This window comes from Sorex araneus, chromosome 1 (assembly GCF_027595985.1).
Source record: "Sorex araneus isolate mSorAra2 chromosome 1, mSorAra2.pri, whole genome shotgun sequence".
NCBI lineage: Eukaryota > Metazoa > Chordata > Mammalia > Eulipotyphla > Soricidae > Sorex > Sorex araneus.
Genome location: NC_073302.1, coordinates 260,862,906 through 260,888,075, shown reverse-complemented (window position 1 = coordinate 260,888,075; position 25,170 = coordinate 260,862,906). Strand labels below are relative to the sequence as shown.

Here is a 25,170-nt window from a genome sequence, read left to right as displayed (position 1 = left end):
AAAATCAGATCAACATGGATTAAAGACATCAACGTGAGACCAGAATCCATAAGGTACGTTGAAGACAAGATGGGCAAAACCCCCCACAACATTGAAGCTACCCGTATCTTCAAAGATGACTCACCACTGACCAGGCAAGTGAAAAGAGAGATAAACAAATGGGATTATCTTAAACTGAGAAGCTTCTATACCTAAAAAGATACAGTGGCCAGAATACAAAGACAACCTACAGAATGGGAAAGGATATTCACCCAATACCCATTGAAAAAGGGGTTGATATCAAAGATTTACAAGGCACTGGTTGAACTCCAAAAGAAGGAAACGTTCAACCCCATCAAAAAATGGGGCTATGAAATGAACAGAAATTTTCTCAAAGGAGAAATCGGAATGGCTAAAAGACAGATGAAAAGTGCTCTTCATCACTAATAATCAGGGAGATGGATATCAAAACAAAAATAAGATAGCATCTCACACCATAGAGACTGGCCCACATCCAAAAGAACAAAATTAACCGGTGTTGGCGCGAATGTGGGGAGAAAGGGACTCTCCTTCACTGCTGGTAGGAATGCTAACTGATTCAGCCCCCTTGGAAAACAGAATGGACGTTTCTCAAAAAATTAGAAATTGAGCTCCCATTTGACCAAGCAATACCACTTCTGGGAATATATCCCCAAGATGCAAAAATGTATAGTAAAAGTGACATCTGCACTCAAATGTTCATTGCAGCACTATTTACAATAGCCAGAATCTGGAAAAAATGCAAGTGCTTGAGAACAGATGACTGGTTAAAGAAACTTTGTTATATCTACACAATGGAATACTATGCAGCTGTTAGAAAAGATAAAGTCATGAAACTTGCAAATAAGTGGATCAACATGGAGAGTATCATGCTAAGTTAAATGAGTCAGAAAGAGAGGGACAGACATAGAATTACTGCACTCATTTGTGGAATAAGTAGAGATAAGTACCAGGAGAATTACTCCACAGCTTGGAATCTGGCCTCATATGCCTGTGGAAAAAGCAGCTCAGATAGAGAAGGGACCACCAAGCAAACGGTGCTAGATGGGCCCACTAGGGATGGGAGATACAGGCTGAAAATAGACTATAAACTGAACATGATGCCTACTTAATACCTCTATAGGAGGCCAAAACACCAAAAAGGAGAGAGAGAGAGAGAGAGAGAGAGAGAGAGAGAGAGAGAGAGAGAGAGAGAGAGAGAGAGAGAGAGAGAGAAAGAGCGAGAGAGCGCAAAAGGGAATGCCCTGCCACAGAGGTGGGGTGTAGTGGAGGGGACAGGGTGGCATGGTGAGAGGGATGTTGGGACCATTGGTGGTGGATGGGCACTGGTGGAGGGATGGGTACTCGATCATTGTATGACTGAAACACAAGCATGAAAGTTTGTTAGTCTGTAACATTATCTAACAGTGATTCACTAATATATATTTCTTTAATTTTTAAAAAGTTGGAAGCCCCAGGTACTGTCTCAGTACACAAAAGAAGAGAGAGTTCATGAGATCTCAGGTAATCTATTGGGGAAGGAAAGGGGGACTACAAGAGAAATAATAGATATTTCAGGATGTCCTGAACTTTTGCTCTTGATGTCCTGCAATTGTTCTTCCCATACTCCTAAATGAATCTGGCTCAGAGAATTAACTAAATAGATCTCATGTAAACCTCTGCCATAACTCTTTACTCATACTGAAATTCCCCTGGTACTTATACACAGGTGCCCACCTCAGGGCAGTAGAATGATTTAAAGACTCAAAGACAGGATGGAGCAATAGTACAGTAAATATGACTCTTTTCTTGCATGGGTAAGTTCTGGATTTGGGTCTCAGTCCTCTAGACTCACCGGGAGTGATCCCTGAGCACAGAACCAGAAATACTCCCTGACTGAGTACCTCTGGGTATAGCCACAAAACAAACAAACAGAAACAGAAGAAAAATAAAATTATAACATTCTCAAAACAAGCCAATGCACACTATATCATTCTGGTCCCAAAGGCCATTTATTTTTATTTTTGTATAGTTTCACTCTTCTCTTTTTATTACTTTATTCATTTGATTTACTTTGGATTTCATTTCTTCTTTTTTTTGTTCCATAAGATGTATTGCTAGCATGCTACACAATTGGTCCCCCATCTACCTGCTCGCAGATCTTCAACAGTACCCACCCACCTTCCTGTTTCACCAGATGTGCTATAGCCGTCATGCTATTCTAGCTCTTGCCAGTCATAAATAGAGCATTATGCCTCCCACTGATTTTCAGTAAAATCATACCGCAGAGCTCAGTTCTTTTCTCCCACTATTCACTATTCTTTAATTTAATAATTCATAACAATTCTATAAGTATAGTATGAAAATTATTAAGTATTATATCTGTAGAAAAAAATAAGATTAAAACAATGCTCATGCAAAAGTTTTGTTCATCATTAATTTTCAGACCTCTTTTATTTTCAAAGTTACTTAGACCAGCTTGTTTTTATCCATATATAGTTATGTTTATAATTGATTTATTTTTATCCCTTGATCTGTATTTTGATCCTTTAATTTCCTGTATAATTAGGAATATATTGATTCATTTAATTTTTCTGTGAATATTATTTGATATTAACAAATCTATAAGTTAATTTGTCTACCATAAAATCATATTATGAAATTTTTTATCTTAAGCAACTTACAAATGGTTATTTATTCAGTGATTTTATAGTAACTTTCTTAATTTTTATCAATAATCTTGCTTCACTTTGCAGAAATTTTACATATATATACATATATATAGCAAGAGAGTCAGTGTTTGTGTGTGTGTTTGTGTGTCTATGTTTGTGTGCTTACATTACTTTTGTTGAAGACAGATCAAATATATGAACAGAAATGTTAGGGCCCAATATTCAATGTGTTGAGAGTGTGCTATGTTATGTTGCAAGAGGTCTACACTTCATTTTTAGTACCAGATTATCTCCTGAACTGCACATTGAATCTTAACACAAAACCAAAGACCCCAAGAACTCCTAACTGTGGCCCAAAACATAAAATAAAGAGGTAATATATTGCCTTGCACAACACTTTCCTGTGTTTGATACCTGGTACGCCATATGGTTCTCTGAATCTGCCAGGTGATTCCGAAGCACAGAGAGAAGAGCAGGCCTTCAACAAAGATAGTTGTGGTACAAGGTCCAAAAAATTAATTAAAAAATGTTTAAGAACATAGTGATTATATCTATGAGCAAAGATAGATCAAAATAGTAGACTAAAAGTGAATAAGTTAGCTGCTATATTAGATAACATGTAAAAAATACTTGAATAGGTGGTAATTGTAGAGTTGATTCACTATGGTACTAACATCATTGTTAAAATTATCAAGTACAAATGATCTAAGGCAGAACAATGCTAAATATGTTTAAGAAATTAAAAGAATAGTTAAAGCACAGTGAAATCAATGGAGTGTGAAATGAGATGTTTTTCACACTCTTCACTTTAGGCCAAGACTGCCTTTTATTCTAAGTAAAATCATTCACATTGGAAGAAGGAAAAGGTAGAGACACTATACAAAAGTGATTGAAGGAGAATAAACATGGCTACAACAGTGAAAATTAGAAAGTTCTTTCTCGTTGCAAATTAGTATTAATCAGAAATAATTGTATTTGCAATTTTTAATTTAAAGAAATAACTATAAGAGAATGATTAACATTTGCAAGTAACATTTTGTAATTTATATAATTTTCCATTAATACTGTTATTTTCACAATTATAAAATGATTACTATTCTATATTTTTCTCAAAATAAATCATATAAACATGGTTTTACTAGTTTTGAAGTAATTCATCACTCTATCAGATATTTGTTAATGTTATTGGGGTAGGTAGATTAATGCTACCATAAAGATGCTCATTGTTAAAAGTGAAACTTTTGAAGATGTTACATCATTTACAGCAAGGGACTAGAGTGCAGCTGAAATTAAAGTCATAAATCTTCTCTTTAAAATAGGGATGCTAACCTAAAGGATATTGGAAAGAATTTAATCACATGAAGTCTTAAAAAAATGAAAGAGAGAGAGAGTGTAGATTATGTCAGAGTAATGAGAAAGGGATATGACAAGAACTTGAGAAACATGTAGTTGGCTTCTAGGATAGAAGAAAAAGGAGTTTAGTTGCTACAGCTTACAAATTACTTTGGGCTTAAAAATTTGAAGAAAAATTAAAAGCTATATAGTCATGAATTCAATGAGTTTAATTCTTGCAACATCCAACTTAGCAGCAAACAAATATTTGACCCATAATATCTCTAGAAATGCCCATAGTTCTACCATCATCCTGATTTTAACAAAGAGAAATTCTGAGTATACTTGTAACACAATTATACTATAAGATTATAGGATAACATTGGGTTTGTCCTTTTAGCTTTGCTGCAGACAAGTTAGTTTACCTTTACGGAATGTCCTTTCTATATGGACACAGGAAGACAGTTAATATTTTGCTTTGTAACTTGGTAGCTGATTGACTCCAATAATATTTACTCCTGGGCATCTGCTTTCTAAATTCAGTTGCCCTTAGTTCTTAACATCCCCAAAGCAGGGTCCCGATGAGAGATGGAATGAACCCAGGGCAAGCTGTGAGCTATCCTGGCATCAAAATGGGCCAGGCCAAAGCGTGACAATACTCAACTGTAAGTTGAGAGCATGATCATAGACAAATACTGTCATGATCGAAAAGTAACAACGAGACTAGGACCCTGCTTGGGTAAGGAAGACTAACCTGGCTTGAGGATTGTGGTCTGGAATATATAGTGAATGTCCTCAGGAAGAACCAAACTTTAAGTTTCATATATCTCTTGCTGTGCTCATAGAGAATGGCATTGCTAGAAATATTAGAATTAGATTTGCTACAACTAATTAAATGGATTACTATCTGAGGAAAGAAGAAAGCAACACACCCTGGATAGGACCCCACCCTTAAGCCGATCTCCTAGTAATCTGGAGTAATATCTTTAGATGGGATTTTGTTAATCTCCTGGAGGAGTGGTCTTACCCCTCTTTGTTGATTTGTTAATGTTCAGCCCACCTTTGTGTCACCACCTTATGTGATTGCTGTATAAAATAAGACTGCAAGAGAAGTAAGGGGGAGAAGACACAGAAGCAGAGCACACGGCAAAAGAGAATCAGGGAGTCATTGGAGCCAGAAGCAGGGAAAACAAAGAGCATAAAGCAAGTAATAGTCCAAGTCAGAAGTAAGGGTCAGAGTCAGAAGTAGTGGTCAGAGTCAGAAGTAAGGGTCAGAGTCGGAAGTAAGAGACAGAGTCAGAAGTGAGAGAGAAGAGCTTCAGAGAGAGAAGCAGAAGGGCTTTGCAGAAAGAGACCGAAAGAAGAGAGATCGCAAGAGACCAGAGGAGAGATGATAGAGACAGAGAGAGGTCAGAAGAGACCAGAGGAGAGACTAAAGAGACCAAGTCAGAGATAGATAGTACAGAATAGAGCACAGAGGCACACACAGAAGTAGAGCACAAAGAGGAGCCATCCTGATCCAGTCCATACACAGCAGCTCGAGAGCACCCAACGCGAGCAGGGGGCTGGCAAGGGGAGAGAGAGAGAGACAGACAGACAGAGAGAGAGAGAGAGAGAGAGAGCCGCCGCGAGAGCCCATGAATAACACACATCACATCACCTCTTCTGCGCGCTTGAGCTTATATTTTTTACATAAGATAATAAATGTGTATTGCTTTAAACAACAAACTGTGCATGATTTGTTTGAAAAACAATAGTAAACCATTTAAGTTACAGAGACTTTTAGCCCAATGTTATTTATTTAGAAGTAACAATGATAATCTTTATAACCAATAGATTCATAATTTACTTATATTTGCTTTCCATATGCTCTATCTTCTAATATTTTTACTTGATAACATTTTTTTGTGTTGGTGAAGGAAAATTTTTAATTTTTCTTTCATGAATACTGTGGTGGATAGCTATCATATAAAACATTGTATACTCTCACTTGTACTATAGTTTTGCTGATTTTCATTTACAATTTGAATCTGTTATTTGGTTTAGTGCTCAGTTGTATATCATTTTCATCTATTATCAATGTAAAAATTGCTCATTTTGATGTTATGTGTCTTCGTTCTAGAAGCCTTTTTAACTTTGAATGCTTGCAATTTTACTAGAGATGTCCAAATGTGGATTTAATTTTAGGCCCATATTCCTTTTCCTTATTTCTTGAACTTTCAGCATAAGAACTTACAAATATATGACAAAACCTGAGTAGTTTTCACTTAAATATCTGTCTCTATAAGCTTCTATATTGTTCCCTTAATTTAGAATACCTAAGATGCTACAGCTATATTGAAGTTCTAATAAAATTAGTCTTATCCATATGCATTAAAATAAAGACAGTATAGTATACCAATTCTAAAGTACTACTAAATACATAAAGTAAAATTTATTTTAAAATAAATTACATAGCAAGATAGGCTAATGAAACATGCTTAAATTATAAATGTCTGATATTTTATTTTGAAAATCACAATTTTAAAGGGACACACTTTTAACTGCATACCAATATCTGCTCAGAAAACTAGATTTGGCAAGTATAAGTTTGCAGCTAATTGTTATTTGATTTTAAACCATTTAATAGACTTCGATATAATTCAGGTCAATTGTGTTGACCATGGGCAATAAAATAATACTGAGTTTTCAAAATGTCTGTGTACTATTGAAGGGGCATAAAATGTTACGTTTCAAATATGAGTATTCATATTTTGTATATTTAGTAAATATATTTTTACTCAAAGACAAACTAATTTTTGTTTAAAGCAGATTCTAAAATGTGTCAGCTATTGTAAAATCAGTACTGGTAACATATTTCCTAAATGAGAAAAATTATGTTGAATTTGTGGCCCTTCTTTAAGAATTAGACAAAAAGTAAATAGGTGATGATAAACATTTGGCAAGATGCCCAGTACTTCATACATTTTTACTTAGGCAGCACATCAGGTGGATTTATAAGTTGTGAATAAAAGGTTTATACAGGGATTTGAAATTGCCACAGCAGTTAATAATTAATTGGTGTTGACAAATAGGTGTCAGGAAAATAAAAACAAAAACAAAAACAGGACAAATATCTTTTGTTCAACTCCCAGTCCCATTAAATCTTCCAGACAGAACTTCCTTCGTGAAAAATTTATAAATCCCATGTTCCCCTTTAAAACAGTAGGTGTCCCATATATGAGCTATAAGTCTTGCATAATTGGGTGTTCTAGGAATTTTTCCAAAATTTCTACAACAGTCATAATTTTCCAAAAACTCATCTGCCATGAATAGAAAAAAAAATCCTGGAACAATTATCCATGAGAACTAAATCATGTAATTTATGCAGTGAAAGTAATTTGACTCCAAATACTTGCCTCGTGGGAAGTGTCTGTGTATGTGTGTAAGCCTGTGCATGTATTTAGGGGCAAACCTGTTTTGCATTTTCATTTATTCTGGAAAATAAAGGTATAAGCTAATTTCTATTAATGGTAAACTCATTTGTTTATGCTAATGTATTCATAGTGGTATTAGAAATTATGCATGTATTATTGCACAGCAAAATTATTCAACTTATTTAAAAAGAAATCACAAAGTTAACAATATAAGTTGAAATATTAATTGTGGAATGATAGTAACAGTTATTACTTAAAAGTACAGATGTGTCATGTATTTCTGATTCTATTTCTTGCACTGTCAGTTACTCAGATCAACCGTGCTCTGAAAATGCTATAGAACATTATGATATTTCAAAGAAAGAAAGAGAGAAATTACAATTATAATAACTCATATTGTTATTGTCGTTCTGTAATCCTTATTGCTGTTACTCTTACTATGACTAATTTATAAGTTCAATAAATGCATTTATGTGTATATAAGTACATATGTATGTGTACGCATAAATGCACATATATATATAGCATAAAGAATTCAGTGCTATTTAAAATTTTAGGCATTCTATAAAGGTGTTGGGCTGTATCTTCTGCAGATAAGGGAGACAACTAATCTATTTTGCAAGGCCTCCTGTATAAAATGTTATGAGTAATCTTGGGGCTGGAGCAATAGCACAGCGGTTAGCCTTGCATGTGGCCAACCTGGGTTCAATTACCAGTATCCCATATGGTCCCCTGAGCACCGCCAGGATAAGGTCCAGAGTGCAGAGCCAGGAGTAGCCCCTGTGCATCACCAGTCATGACCCAAAAACAAAACAAAACAAAAATTATGAGTAACCTAGTCAAATGGAAACTAAATATTTAAGTCAACCTTCTTAAACAGCATTCTATATGTAATTATTTGAATTTGAGTGCCAGAGTTTGAAAGGAAATTACAAGTTTATATATATTTGGGCTGGAGCAATAGCACAGCGGATAGAGTGACTGCCTCACACGTGGCTGACCCGGGTTTGATTCCTCCACCCCTATCGGAGATCCTGGCAAGCTACTGAGAGTATTTCGCCCTCACGGCAGAGCCTGGCAAGGTACCCGTGGCATATTCAATATGCCAAAAACAGTAACAACAAATCTCACAATGGAGACGTTACTGGTGTCCGCTTGAGCAAATTAATTAGCAATGGGATGACAGTGACTGTGACAATATACATTTAATAGCATTTTAAATTATTTTATTTAAGGTGTCAGTATATTATTTTAAAAGGCATAAATGATTATTAAAAATTAAAAAACAGAAGCAAAAAGGAAATGCAACATTTAAATGAAGTGAAATAAGAACATGAAAATGCTATAAAATCTTTCATAAAATATTTTCTTAAGCTTAAATATCTAATTTATGGAGTCCAAATGGCTAACACAAGTTGTCTCATGCCTTTTATATGGCTGATCTGGTAGATCCCAAGCATTATCTGTGGTTCCCCGAGTATCACCAATAGTGGTTTCTGAGTGCAGAACAATGAGTAAGCATTGAAAACCAATAGGTTTATTTCTGCAAATTTTGTCTCAATTATTGGTATTGTTTTGATAATTTGGGTGGAATTTGGTTAGACCTAATGTCATATTATTTTATGTGTATATAAAATCATTTATGTTTTAAGTTATCATATCTATAAGTTTATACTTGTTCATCTACATTTCTTTTGGAAATTTCAAAGTTATCCTTACCAATATTCCTGAAAATCTAAGTCATTTTATAACATATATTGCTCAATTGAAACAATGTACTCATACTATGTGGTATAAAATAGTGTTATTTGGATTGACTGATTAAACTCTTTCAAATGAGATAAAACACTTATCTTTGAGTATGATATTTCTCATATAGACAATTATGCTTGTAAATTATTAATTTGTATATGCAAAACTATTCCTTTCAGAATAAAACTACCACTAACTGTTTACCTATGTTTATGATAATGTTTAAGATTATTTTAATGTAGGAGTACAGCTACTTTTTTCAGCCACTAATAAAGCTGACTGAAGCGGACCTGAATGCTACATTATTTTATTATTTTTTTATTAAATATAGATGAGCTAGACCATTAGAGCTGTTCATGATTAAATGTCAGTCATACAATGATCCAACACCCATCCCTCCACCAGTATATACTTCCTACTACAAACTCCTACTACCAACGTTCTTCATTCCCCTTCCATCATCCCACAATACACCATCCCACACTCTTTTTTTTTTATTGTGGAAAGTTACAAAGTTACAAAGTTTTCAGGTTTAAATCTCAGTTATACAATGCTCGAATACCCATCCCTTCACCAGTGCTCATATTCCACCACCAAGTATCCCAGTATAGCTCCACCCCGCCCCCTCACACCCCAAACCCCCCCTCACCCCTAGCCCCCCCACCCTAAGCCCCCCCCCCCGCCTGTGTAACTAATAAATTTCACTTTACTTTCACTTTGATTGCATACAATATTTCAACAAAACTCACTATTATTGTTTGGACAGTCTCTCCCCTAAAGTCAGACCTGCTGAAAAGGAAGCATTAGATAATTTGTTTTCCATTGCTGAGGATGAAGAAGTATGAGGTCGAGTGACCACACTTAGCGGCCTCTCAGTTTTGGGTTTCTGTAATTTAGTATTTTAGTAACTAAGTCCAGAGAGATATCTGCCAGAAGTTGCATCATGTTGAGTCAGAAAGAAAGAGACAGACATAGAAAGATTGCACTCATATGTGGAATATAATGTAATTGAGAAGTACAAGTTGGCAACCATCCCACACTCTTAACCTGCCTCTATGGCAGGAGCTTTTCTTCTCTCTCTCTCTCTCTCTCTCTCTCTCTCTCTCTCTCTCTCTCTCTCTCTCTCTCTCTCTCTCTCTCTCTTTTTCCTTTTGTGCATTTTGATTTGCAATACAGGACAAAGAAGAAGTTGTGTTTGTGTAGGACACTCAGTATTTTTATCAGGAAGGGAAGGCTGGGGTAGATTTTTTTAAGTGGTGGCTGCTTTGGGGTTTGGACATGACTGCTGAGTTCAGGAAGTACAGGGAGGTGGAAGAAGGTAGTTCATCCCAACCCTGACAAAACCTGGAGATTTCAGTCACAAAACCCACATACCCAAATTTTCAGAATATATTTCGGTGAGGTCTATCCTGAGATGGTGGAGTCCAACTCCAGGTATGGAGGCTATTTTGGATTGCAGAAGCAAGAGACTTCTGGGGGCTCTGCTTGGGCAGGCAACAGGTTGACCTGTCCCCTCCAATTTACCCTGGTCTTTTAGCCTTGTGTGGTTCTGAAATTAACTGCTGCTTTTGATCTCTGTTGAGAGTATGGGTCTCTTATGAAAGGCCAGTAGAAAAGATTAGATGGTGGTGCTGCAGTTGGTAAAATACTCCTGTTTATTTCTGTTTCATTTGACTTTGGAAATTATATAGATAATAACATTTATATTAATCAAAGGATCTTGTACAATAAATATTTCATATTTCATGTATAAAGTAGATTAAAACAACAGAGGACTGAAGGTTTCTTCAAACACAGGAAGATAAAAGCAATACATTTCCTTCTTGAAAGAGAAAATATAAGATAGCTTTTGTCAATTGGCAGTGTAAATATCTAGAGCATTTAAACCTGCTACAAAATATATGAACAGCACGTAATTAAACTAAGGCAAAGAATCTTAAAACACTATTTTGCTCAGGAATTCCATGGTATTTCCAAATTATTCTTTTTCAGACTTAGACACTAAGAGAAACACAGTATTTGTCCATTTGGTGAGCCTTCTAAGTAATTATTTCTTTGAAAATATATTTATAAAATTTGGAAAAATCTAACATTGACTATAGTTTGCATTTAGAAATAAAAAGTGGTTTTATTAACAATGTCAAAATGTGTTAAATCTACATAAAAAGTTTGAAAATACAAATGAATATATTTTATTGTAGATTTAATTGCCATATTTATAAAATATGTTCTGAAATTGTGATATCAGGCCATGTCAAAACATGCATAGAGCTTCTTGATGATATATTTTGGTAAAATATTAACTTGCAATAACATGTTGAAGTCATGTATGTGGGTTCTGGTATTGATAATTATATTTTTTTCTTACTGGATCACACCCAGAGATGCTCAGGGGTTCCTTCTGGCTTTGTGCTCAGGATTTACTCCCGGGAATGCCCTGGGGACCATATGAGATGCTGGGAATCAAACCTGGGTCAGCAGCATGCAAGACAAATACCCTACTCTCTGTACTATCGTGCTAGCCCTTGATAATTAAATTTAAGGGACATTAAATTTCCTCTTGAAAGTTATTTAGTTATCTTAAATAACCATTTTGTGTCATGTCTGATCAACATCTAAAAAATGTTTAAAACAATCTTTATTCTCATCTATTCCAAAGATATTTATCACTTTAATCCTGTTTGAGAGCCTTTCTTTAGGCACATTCATAAAAATGTCTTTTACTATTTTTAAGATTGGTCACCAGTAAATAATGTATGTCAAGTAACATATCAGATTTGTTCAAGGAATAGCAATAATTGCTAGGATAAACTTAAAAGATTTTTAGTCAGTAAACCAGAAGCTGATTTTTCAGTTAATATTTCTGCAAGAATATTGGAGCACCATTTAGAACTATATGAAAAGAAAGCAGTATAAATTATAATAGTAATATTTCTTGTGTTAAACATAGGGGATTTCTAGGCAAAGAACTAGTTCCTCATACTTCACCATACTCATTATGTTCTTTTGAGAATTTGTGAGAATCCAGTGGTCTAATGATATTGTGAACAAATTCCATGCCTTAAAATCAGTGATAAATCAGTCTTGGGGTTGAAAATAAAAGCGGGCAATCCAAAATTATAAGAAGCACAGGCTAGTCTAGGACCTTTGTCTTTTTTGGATCAATGCTTCCTTTGGGGTCTTCTTCATCTTTATAAATTCTCTCTTCCATATGCTACATGTGCATGATATTGACTGCTAATAATGAACAAATCACCTAAAGCTCATTGGATTCCAAGAGAAATCAGGTATTTTGGCAGTGTGACCACCATGCATAAATAGTAACTCTGGTGGCTCATTCTATGTATCACCTGGGGATTATTGTCCTCCAAGTTTACTCAAATCCCATTCAGTCTGTGATCAGTATCACAGGGAGCCAAAATAGTCTCATTACAAGGTGATCACTAAACCTGGAATATGTCATTCTTATCTGATTCAATGAAATGCAACTTGTTTAGATTTCTCTGATACTACAGGCAATAGACTTGCCCCTGGGCCTGTGGGTAGATTGAATTCACTGTAAGGACAGAAAGAAAGGCAGATCACTTCATCAACTCAGTGCTTTGGTTTGGAAGCATTGTTTTAATAAGTATCCAAAATCTTAAGTTGTTGTTCCTTGAAAACTAAACCAAACAAAGACTCGTGGAGCAGATGCCAAGAAACATCCTCTCCTAATGAATGTGGTCTGGAAAGATGTTCTTTTGCATCCAGAACTTTTCCTTCCTTTGGACCAGCACAAATGCCCCATATACAGATGCTATGTTCATCCGAGGCACTAAAGGTGCACTAGGAATTGGGTTTCAAAATTTTTATATCACTCCTTCTGAAATCTCTGATGATCAAGCCTGACTTGGACACACGGGATGTGTCTGGTTTCAAAGAATATTTTGTATACGCAAATAAACGTACTTAACTGGATGCAGTTTTTCTTGCAATCATGTATGGATTCTGAGGCCTGTAGTATTCCCCTGTTACTTATCCTTTGTCATTGATTTTCATTTCAATTATTACCGTGGACTGAGCCAAAGACCTCAAGATTCTTTTTTTGTTTGTTTGAGATGTTTTTTTTCTGGGGTTGGGGTGGGGTAATAAGGACACTCAGTTGTGCTCACTATGGGCTCTAAGCTCAGGATAACTTCCAGCAGGCTCAGGGAACCATATGGATTGTGCTGGGATTGAACTTAATTTGGCCATGTGCAAGGCAAATGCCTTACTGCGGTACTATCTCTCCAGCCCAAAACTCACCTATCTTAGTGTGAAGCATCAAACTGTGCATCCTCATTAGGCAGCTGCACACGGGTTAGCACAAGTTGGCTTTGTTTATCCGTGCGTGTCCCCAGCACAAATTGAAAACTGCTAATATTTCCCTTCTAGTCTGGCCACATCTGTAAGCCACCGTGCCCATAGACTGGTCCATTCCAGAGAGCGATTCATAAAGAAATAATATAGAAAAGGGGCATATTTCTTCCATGTTTTGTTCTCTTCATGGATGACACACTCTTCAATTGTGTTATCAAAGGCTGCTCCCATGTTAGGCCTGGTGGCCAGGCAAGCCAGGAAGATCCCCAGGTGAAACATTGCAGAATTGCAGGACAGCATCTTGAGGTCTGTGTGTATACAGACATGTGTGTGTGTGTGTGTGTGTGTAGATTAATGATTATTTTCATGTTATTATTTGTTTATAGATAAATATATATGTAAATTTAATTATAGCTGTGCCTTATGGAAGGTGGCCTATGGGCGTAACCCCTAGGCTGCCAGAGACTGGGGGAAGCAGACAGAGGATCTCTGCTCCCGGGTCCCATTGAGTCCAGAATCCAAGGTCACAAATTTCTGCATTACCTGGGTTCTGTGGCACGACTTCACTCATCTGTGAGACTTGATCTGAGAGTGTGGAAAGCAGCCTGGAGCATGGCGGCCATTGGGTTGGAGATTGGCTGCCAGGGCTGGGTCCCTTGGGGCAGGGAGGGTTCTTACCTACCACCCTCTGGGGCAGGGAGGGTTCTCACCTCCCGAGTGAAAACAGCCAGGTTTGGAGTCCGGTGGCATGGTTATGGTTATGGTCATGCCTATAAGCCACCTTCTCCTGACGCCAGATAATCTCCCTATCAGCCACAGCCCCGAAATTATGGCTGCTTCTCCTGGAAGGGAGCATAAAATGAGGCCCCCATAACCATGCCACTGGACTCTGTGCCAGGGTTTTTTCGGGGGGGCGTCCCAGAGGGGGACAGGTGAGAACCCTGCCTGCCGGAAGGAACCCAGCCCAGACAACCAACCTCCAAAACCCAAACACTGCCACACTTCAGGCTACTCTCCACGCACTAGTGCCGAGCTTCACGTATGAGTGAACATATTCCTAAACCGCCAGGCCGCGAAAGCCATCATAAGACACTTCCTACTCATTTTCCATAATCAACACACCATATTTGATTGGAGGCAAGATGGTGCCAATGCCGCCTGAATCCCTCGAGCTCTCCCAACCCAGCTCAGCACCTTGCCTTAAACAACACGTGGCTCAGCACACCAGTCGTGGAACTCTATGCATGATCCCTGCTGGAACTCTACGCATGATGCCTGATGGACATGATTACAGCTGTTTTGCAAGATTTGGACAGAATGGTGCTGGCAGGGCATGGAGAAACCTGGGCGGTGGCCAAACCTGGGCAGCGGCCACAGCAACACCACCTGCTCTAGTCAGGCTGAGTTGCAGCATCTTCGGATATAGAGTTGTGGCGGAAGTGCGCGCAGTGGCTCATCCACTGTGGGATGTTGTCAGCCAAACATCGGGTGACCTGGAACTCAGCATAGGTGTTCGACCAGGCATAGACCCTCGATGATAGGATCCTGCTCTGCCAGCTGGTCAGCAACCTCCAGGCACACTCCATCAAACTCCAGGAGATCAACCTGAGGCTGCAGATGTCCCAGGTGCTGCCCAGAGACGCAGAAAGATGCATGTTTGTCAGTGTGCAGATTGTTACAACATGCCAGTCGACCGAAAGCTTACATTTGTAGACTGGGAGCACCTGTAAAGACTTTTAGAGGCTGCCCCAAACGCCTGTGTCCCTCTCGGAGAGCCTGGCAAGCTACTGGGAGTATCCTGCCCACACAGCAGAGCCTGACAAGCAACCTGTGGTGTACTTGATATGCCAAAAAGAGTAACAATGATAGTCCTAATTTGCCTGATGGTATATTGGGGTCCTCATTGCCCTGATGCTGAAAGAGTCCTCAATACACCATCAGGCTACATGTGACAGGAACAAATGGAGATGTTACTGGTGCCCGTTCGAGAAAATTCATGAACAACGGTATGACAGTGATATAGTGATTTATAGCTGTGCATGTCAATATATTATTATTTTCAGTTAGTTTTAGTACTTGAAAATTTCTTAAAATGCTAGCAGTTTTCAAAACAAGATAACCTTTCTTTATGGAAATGCTCTCTATATGAGTGTGTGTACACGCATATGGGTGTATGTGTGTGCACACATGTGAGTGCATGCATGTGTGTGATACAACTTATATCAAAGTTGTTCTTTGATATAAGAATTCTTTTAAATGCAATATACTTCACTATTGGGTGAAAAAAAGGATTGATTGCCAATTATTTGAGGAATAGTTTATACCCCCAAGTGCAGAATTTCACAAAACACTCAAGCAAGTAATAATTATGTGAAATTTTGCATCTTTTGCCATAAGTGATTTTTCAAAAAAGCTACTCATCTAATCGTATTGTGACTCCAGAGAATGATCAAAATTTAAGATTTGCTAACAACATACTACTGTCAAACAGGACTCTTCTATCTTATTTATGAAGCTAATTTGAATATATGCCTTTGTAAAAGGAGGAAAGAAAAATCCAATTAATTGAATTGAAATTCTTTTACTTTTTTGAGATCTCAAGAGTCTCAAGACTACAATGAGTCTACGGTGAAAAACTGTTTTCATACAAACAAGGATGACTACAGAGAAGAAAGCCAGATAATAGGGCATTTGCCAAGAATATAAAGAAATTGAAGTGCTCATTGAGTGCTTATAGAAGTGCTGAACAGTGAAGACATTTGGAAAACATATTGGAAGTCTCTGAAATGGTAAAATTCATAGGTACTCTAAGGATCATCAACTCTACTTGTAAGCATTGAGAAGAAAATTAAAGCATACACTCACGACAAAGAATGCTCATTAACGTCCTGGTAACCTTGTTAATAATAACTAAAAGTAGCAACAATTACTCATTGACTGACATAAGAAGAAAATATTGCATTAACACAATAATTGGCAATGAAAAAGGATGCTACCAGATGGAAGATTCTTGACAACACTGTCAAGTGAAGGAAACTATTTACATGTTTATATGTTATTTATATGTTTTTAAATCTCATTTATGTGAAATGTTTGGAATTGGATTAATACATGCAGAGAGTAGGTTAGTAATGGCTTAAAAACCAGGAGTAGAGAAGAAAATATGAAGTAAGGATTACAAGGTTTTATTTTTTAGGCAAATTAAAATGCTCTACATCTGTTTGTAATGATGGATACACAGCTATTAAATCTCAACAGAGGACCATTCTGTGTCATTGGTGTGGATGAGGCATACAATAAAAATGACTGTTTTTGAGACTGCTAAAAGTAGACTTCTGACAAACCTGCAGAATGAACAAAAGATAACATGATATTTCTATATTTTTGAAATTTAAGTTCCCTGAGTGTCTTTTAAATTTTGTGTAAATAGGACTGAAGCTATTAGTGTTTTATTTTTAAAATAAAGAAAATATATTATATGTATATGCATTCAGATGCATGTATATGCAGAGTCTCTTGCCCCCATGCTCCGCTGTCTTCACTGGGGCCCCTCTGAGGGGGTGGGTTGAGCTTCTCTCCCCACCCTGTGCAGAGTCCCCACAGCTGAAGACCTCCAGATCCTAGCCACAGCCATGCTCAAGGCCCCTCTCCACACGTTCGGACAAGCCTCACGCATGAAGGAACCGGCAGAGGAACCCAGGTGTGGGACCCGGGGCTGAGATTTCCAAGGCTACTCCGATAGGGACTGGGCCTCTTCTGCCCAGATCCCCCATTTTCCAGTAGCTAGGAGGTCACACCCAGAAACTGCTCCAGCACCATGTAATCCCATCAATGGCCAATATCCAGAGACTATAAAACCAAACTCCTGGATGAGAGTGACGAAGAGTTTCTTGCCCCCACACCTGGCTTTCTTCACCAGGGCTCCTCAGAGGAGGTGGTTGAGTTTTCCTCCCCACCCTGAGCAGATCTATTAAACTAAGACTATAAAACCAAGCTACTGGAAGCTGCTTATAAGATGTATAATAACATCTTATAGCCTAGTTCTCCCTCTAGGAGAGCCTGGCAAGCTACTGAGAGTTTCCTGCCCACATGGGAGAGACTGGCAAAATCCTCGTGGTGTATTCATATGCCCAAACCGGTAACAATGATGGGTCTCATTTTCCTGATCCTGAAAGAGCCTCCAATGTGGCACTGTTGAGAAGGATGAATAAATATAGCATTTTAAAATCTAAGGCCTAGGACAAATGGAGATGTTACTGAGACTGCTCAGAAAATTGATGATCAACTGAATGATGATGATGATGATGTTGATAATGATTATGATGATGATGATGATGATGCTGTATATACATTATATAAAATGACATCCAGTAAGAAAAATAATTTTACCTGGTTAATTATTTCATATTTTCTAAAACATTTGAATGAATGAAGATTATAATGATCATTAATTCTGAACAGTTAAAAATATATACTAGAATTAAGTAATTTTTTTTAATGAACTTAAAATACATTTATTCACTGTACCCTTACTACATCTTATCAAGAGATTCTTTTTTTTTATTAGTTTATTTTTAATTAGAGAGTCATCGTGAGGGTACAGTTACAGATCCATACATCTTTGTGCTCATGTTTCCCCCATACAAAGTTCGATAACCCATCCCTTCACCAGTGCCCATTCTCCACCACCAGTAAACCCAACATCCCTCCCCCCCTCCCCAGTCCCATCTCCCCCCACCCCACCCTGCCACTATGGCAGGGAATTCCCTTTTGTTCTCTCTCTCTGATTAGGTGTTGTGGTTTGCAATAAAGGTGTTGAGTGGCCAATGTGTTCAGTCTCTAGTCTGTATTCGGCCCGCATCACCCTTTCCCCACATGACCTCCAACCACATTTTACTTGGTGGTCCCTTCCCTGAATGAGAGACCAGCCTCCAAGCCATGGAGACAATCTCCTGGTACTTATTTCTACTATAGAATTAAGTAAATTAAGCACAAACATAGAAGTCTAGAACAAAATGTCTACTTTCTAAGTTTAAAATTGTCATGCATTGTTGCTGTGTAAGAGAATATTTGTTATGTGTGTGTGTGTGTGTGTGTGTGTGTGTGTGTGTGAGAGAGAGAGAGAGAGAGAGAGAGAGAGAGAGTATGTTTCAAAAGTAAAGTCAGGGGCTAGAACTATAGCACAGCAGGTAGGGCATTTCCCTCACATGAGGGCGACTTGGGATTCGATTCCCAGCATCCCATTTGGTCGCTTGCACACTGCCAAGAATAATTCCTGAGTGGAAAGCCAGGAGTAACCCCTGTGCATCACCGGGTGTGACTGACAATGCAAAACAAACAAACAAGCAAAAAAAAGTGAAAAAAAGTGAAGTCAATCTTTCAGACAAAGGATTTTCACTGAATATTTCCTCCAAAATTTCAACTACTTCCAAAACTTTCCAAATCATATTTTCCTATATTTAAAATTTAAGGGAACAACCTCAGAATAATTTTTGTTACATATCAATGAAATAATACTTTGAGCATCAAGAAAGCTTAGATTCTGGAGACAAAGTTTTACCTCTGTGTTGGTATGTTTTAGCTGTGAAATTTTTCACGTGATGCATTATTTCTGTGTCTGTGTTCATTTCCTCCTCTCTCCTCCACTCCCCCCTACCCCCTCTCTCTACCCCTGCCCTCTTTAGCACCCTCCCTCCCTTTCTCTCTCCTCCCCTCTATTTTTCATCACACCTCGTTGGTAAAGGTTTTATTATTAGCTCAATGCTCAGCAATCCTTTCTGACATTATTCAGGGGACACTACGGCATACCAAATATAAAAACAAATTAGGCCTTTAATTTTTTATTTTTAATTTTTAGGGGAGAGCATGAATTCAGTCCACCACCACTACAGATTATGCAGTCCAATTTCCCACATTTTGGGAAATTGCAAGGTCAGCATATCTGAAGTACAATGGATAAGGCTCACCCTGGGAAACCAGTTTCATGATCATAGTAAGTTCTCTGACAGATAAGTATGAACCAGATCAGCCTGTAATAGGCAAGCACCCTGCTCACTGCACCATCTCTACAGAACTTGTAACTTTTGTCTAAAAATTTTGATTATTCCCGCATCCAGAAAAACAAAAGTAACCAGCATTGGTGTGGATGTGGGGAGAAAGGGACTTGCCTTCACTGCTGGTCAGAATGCTGACTGATTCAGCCGTTTTGAAAAACAATATGGACAATTCTCAAAAGATTAGAGACTGAGCTCCCATTTGACCTGGCAATACCACTTCTGGGAATATATCCCAGAGATGCAAAAATATATAGTAGAAATTACATCTGCACTTGTATATTCATTGCACCACTGTTTACAATAGCCAGAATCTGGAAAAACCACAAGTGCCTGAGAACAGATGACTGGCTAAAGAATGTTTGGTACACCTACACAATGGAATACTATTTAGTGGTTAGAAAAGATGAAGTCATGAAATTTGCATATAGATGGACCAACCTGGAAAGTATCCTGTTAAGTGAAATGAGTCAGAAAGAGAGAGACTGATATAGAAAGATTGCACTCCTTTGTGGAATATAAAGTAACAGAATGAGAAACTAATACCCAAGATTATTAGAGATATGTACTGGGAGGATTACTCTACAACTTAGAAGCTGGACTCACATACAGGGGGAAAGGCAGTTCAGTTAGAGAAGGGATCACCAAGTAAATGGTGCTAGGAGGATCCACTCGGGATGGGAGACGCACCCTGAAAGCAGACTATAAACCGAACATGATCGCCACTTAATATCTCTATTGCAAACCACAACACCCAAAAGGACAGAGAGAGCAAAAGGGAATGCCTTGCCATAGAGGTGGGGGAGGGGAAGGGGGGTAGAGTGGGGGTGGTGGGACCATTTGTGGTGAAAAAGGGATACTCAAACACTGTATGACTGAAATGCAAGCACGGAAATTTGTAAGTCTATAACTGTACCTCATGGTGATTCACTAATAATAAAAAAATAATTATGTCATTGAAAAAAATTAGTCAATACAAAGATTGATATGAGTGATCATGTGTATGTATTTAACAAAAATGTTCATTTTTTCTGATTTTATATAAAAAGGCAAATTAGCATTATAGGAAAACATAAATGGGATCAAAATTATATAGGATTGATTAAGGTATCAATCACATATTGCTGAACATCTTTAAAATTCTTTATTTTGAATTCTTGTCACTATAATATTATAAAAATTCTAAGAAGTATGAATATTTTTCATAAAGTATATGCCCTATTTAATATACTTTAAATTATTCAATAACAATAGTTTTAGTGCAGATGCTACTTGAAGACAATATAAAACTGATATCATGAATTTGATGTTTCAAAATTTCATATGCTCAAGATTTTAATATTTATAAGGGAAAGTAACTTTAATAAGAAGTATTTTAAGAAATGGTTTGGAAAGTAAATAAATGTGCATATTATTATGCTAAATCAAAATATTGTGCAAGTTTTTATTCTTATAACAGCAACGAATTGTTTCTGAAATCAACATCACATTAATTCTTGAGGTTACTATGTATAAAAACTAAAAGCATATTTTTAGTTTAGTTTTCTGTCTAACCAATGTTTAGATAGGACGTAGATATTAAACAGAATGCTTGAAAGCACACATACTTTTAATTTTTAGTTTTCTTAAAAGCATTGTGATTTACAAAGTTGTTCATTATACAGTCATTTTAGACATTCATTTTCCAATACCACCAATGTAACTTTCTCTCCATCAAGGTCCCTACTTTACTCTCCCATTCCTAAACTGCCCCTTAAGCACACAAAAAAATTTACTTTATATTACTTGTCCCAACCAAAATATTAAAAATGGCAAATAGAATGACCAGAAAATAAATCAGTAAGAGCCAATTTGTGATTGATATTATTTTAAACTATGTATTTAAGGAAAATAAAACCCATTGATACAATAAAATAAAATGCTTACTCTCAGTTACATAAGTAAGTTCTCAATTCTGGAATGTAAAGTATATTGCTTTATATTTTATTTTATATTCGGATCTCTTTGTGACGACATATTTTGGGGTTTACATGAAATAAATAAGACCTAATTATGTAAATTTCCTTAACCTACACTTTATATAAACATTGTGGTTTAAAAGTTGTTCATGATTTTTTATAGGCATCCAATATTCCAACACCAGTCCCACTATCATTATCGCCTTCCCTCCATCATTGTCTCCAATTTTCCCAAGCACCCCTCATGTCTTCCCCATAGCAGACACACAAAATATTTTACTTTGCTAGACATCAATAAATTGCTGACATAATGGTCAAAAAATATTTTATTAGAAGGAAACTAGTGTAAATTATATCTCATCATGAAGAGATTAACTCCTTTTATGAGGGATTGCTAAGATATTGTTTCAGGTTAAGAATTCTGTTTTACTATTTGATTAGTCGAGATTGGTCGCCTTTTATATTACATCCCATCCAATTTAGAGTGTTACTACTGGATTATCAGTGTTGTAGAATTTGGAAATGTTTCATGGCTACAAAGTTGGCTCCAGGAAGTCCAGAATTTTTAACTGGGAGGTACAGTTGTGGTTAATTTTTTAACTGGGTAAAAGCTTGTGGGGCTGGATGTAAATGCTAGGGCTGCCGGAAGTACAGGGAGATGAAGGGTGATAGCCTATCTGGAGAAAGTTGGAGATTTCAATCACAAGACCTACATATCTGAATTTTCAGTAAGTTAGTTTCTGGGTGAGGTGTGGTCACAAGAAAATGGAGTCAGAGACCAGAGGCATGGCAATGATTTTGCAGTGTGGGAGAGAGCAGCTGCCAGAGCTCTGTTTAGACAGGTCCTGGGCTGACACCTCAACCACGCATGGGTGCCTAAAGGATTTTTGATAACTGGTTAATCTCTTGTGAGATTTATTTATGAGTCCCATGGATATTATTTTTTTAATATTAGTTACTAAATTATCTCATGCAGTATGTCGTTTTCCTATCATATGTTAGGTTTGGGTCTGATGACTTCACATTAGTCTATTGCATATATGCTTATGGGCTGGAGCAATAGAACAATGGTAGGGCGTTTGTGTTACACACAGCCAACTCGGGTTCAATTCTTCCACCCCTCTTGGAGAGCCCAGCAAACTACCTAGAATATCTCACCCGCCTGGCAAGCTACCCTTTGTATATTTGATATGCCAAAAACAGTAACAAGTCTTACGATGGAGACATTACTGGTGCCCACTAGAGCAAATCGATGAGCAACGGGATGACAGTGACAGTGACACATATATGTTTATAATATATGATTCATTTGTTATATATTCATAACACAAATTTATAAAACAGAACTAGTTATTTGGGAAAAAATAAAATAATGGACTTTATTATCCCTATTTCAATCTTGAACTCAGAACACAACTGTGTAATATGCTCAGAATTCACAAAATCCTTTGTGATAGATTTATTACTCAGATCCAGTTTTTCAATTCTTAGAACATTAGTTTCTTCAACTAAATCTATAGCTGCCATAAATGTAAATTATATATTGATATTCAACATCAAAATAAACTTCATTAATCTTTCTTAGTTCTTTTGTGAGATATTTAATGTATCCAGTGTTTCCATTGTACCATGAATTAAATGCAAATAGCTCGCAAATCTACAAATGATTCACAGATGTCCATGAGAGCAAGCCCTAGAAATTTCTGGGTCTAAAAAGATCCAGTTTATTTATTAAATATCTTCCTCTGCTTTACTTATCTTACTTTGTAAATTAATATGTCTACCAACATAGGATGGACTGGAGCGATAGCACAGCAGGTAGGGTGTTTGCCTTGCATGTTACCAACCTGGTTTTGATTCCTCTGTCAATCTCGGAGAGCCCGGCAAGCTACCAGGAGTATCTCACCCGCACAGCAGAGCCTGGCAAGCTACCCGTGGAGTATTCTATATGCCAAAACCATTATCAACAAGTCCTAGAATGGAGACATTACTGGTGCCCGCTTGAGCAAATTGATGAAAAATGGGACTACAGTGCGAGAGTGCTACAGTGCTACCAACATAGGATTCTATGATATAATCATGATTTTATTTTCTTAGTAATAAACATGACATTCTACAAAAAAAATCTTCATAACAATTATAGTGCTTCATTTTATAATGTATAAATCTACCAATGGAAGTATATTTAATAGGTGTTTCAAGAAAAATGATCTGTGTTTGTATGAGGAGTGATACATTGTTTCAAGAAATAACTTTGTGCATGGCTGTTTCTAATTTCTGTAGTCATTACCAAATTTTTGTCAGTAACAGCAAAGGTCACTTTTCTGTTACCAAATACCAATCTCTTTGATCTTTACCAGGTTTTTACAATAATTTAATATATTCATCTTATATAATTATTTGTATTTATCTATTTATTTTTATAAACCTACCATGACCCCTATACCCAAATAACTTATAATTTTCTATCACAAAATCTATTCCCTGGTAATGATATTTATGGTATATGCATGCTGAATGAGGCAAAAAGAGGAATACTTATTCCATACATACTAGACTACAAGTGTTCTGATAGGAATTTTGGCAATGAATCATGTGGTGGTTATTTTATTCTCTCAGCTGCACTGATTCATGTGCTTAGTGAGTGGTTTCATCTAAAAGTACATTGGGGCCTGCCACCGAGATGTGATCCCGGGGGCCTCATGTGTGTGCGGCCTGTCGCAGCTTCATGAGTGTGAATCCAGACCCAGCTAAACTACTTTCGGCATGGGCAGCTCCTCGCAGAATGTCTCCAGCCTGAGAACAAAGCCGCGGCCCCATGCCCTCTCAGGAGGGGAAAGGTATTTCTCTCTCTCACCTCTTCCTTTCCGGGGATGAAGGGCATGGTGACCGCCATATTATGACGACCACAGATGGGGTTTACGAGCTTGCAATGATCCAATATCTGGAAGAAATCTCCCCGGACTTAGTTGTTAAAGTACAGAAATCTAAAACCGCGACCTCATTTCTCTTCACAACAGGTCTGACTCTAGTTGGGTACTCCTAACAATAATAGTGAGGTTTGTGTTGAAATATTGAATGTAACCAAGGTAAACAGAAAGTAAAGTGAAACTTATCAGTTACAAGGCAGGGGAGGTGTGGTGGGGCGGGATGGGAGCTGTACTGTATGTGTTTTTTTTTTTTTTTTGGTGGTGGGATATGGGCACTGGTGAAGGGATGGTTGTTTCAGCATTGTATAACTGAGACTTAAGCCCAAAAGCGTTGTAATTTTCCACATGGTGATTCGATAAAATAAAATTCTTATTATTAAAAAAAAAATTATTAGAGAAAAAAACAAAAAATAAAATGAGTTTGATGAGGAATAAAGTATTTATGTCATCACCCCCCCAAAAAAAATCAGTAAAAGTACATTGGCTGCTTCTTTTGTAACCCTCATCATCCATTAGATATTGCTTCTTGGTAATTTTGGATGCACTTAAAGAAAAAACAAACTATGGAAACAGTATTTTGAAACTTTATTCTGCTATGTATTTCAGTAACAGATTAGCCAAGGGAGTGAATGATTAGACTCAGCATCAGAGAAGCAGATCACTCTAAGTTTACATAGTAAAAGACAGAAACAAACAGAATGTAGCAAATAATTCAGGACAGA

The 25,170-nt window shown here is 37.1% G+C and overlaps 1 non-coding gene and 1 pseudogene across 1 annotated transcript; both read right to left on the bottom strand.

Moving 5' to 3' along the window:
- Positions 1-12,302: 12,302 nt before the first annotated feature.
- Positions 12,303-14,921, bottom strand: LOC129402163 (histone-binding protein RBBP4-like; annotated as a pseudogene).
- Positions 14,922-19,361: 4,440 nt separating this feature from the next.
- On the bottom strand, positions 19,362-19,523 carry LOC129401070 (U1 spliceosomal RNA). The gene has a single exon (XR_008628089.1). It is a non-coding gene; the product is annotated as a U1 spliceosomal RNA (small nuclear RNA).
- Between the last annotated feature and the right edge of the window lie 5,647 nt (positions 19,524-25,170).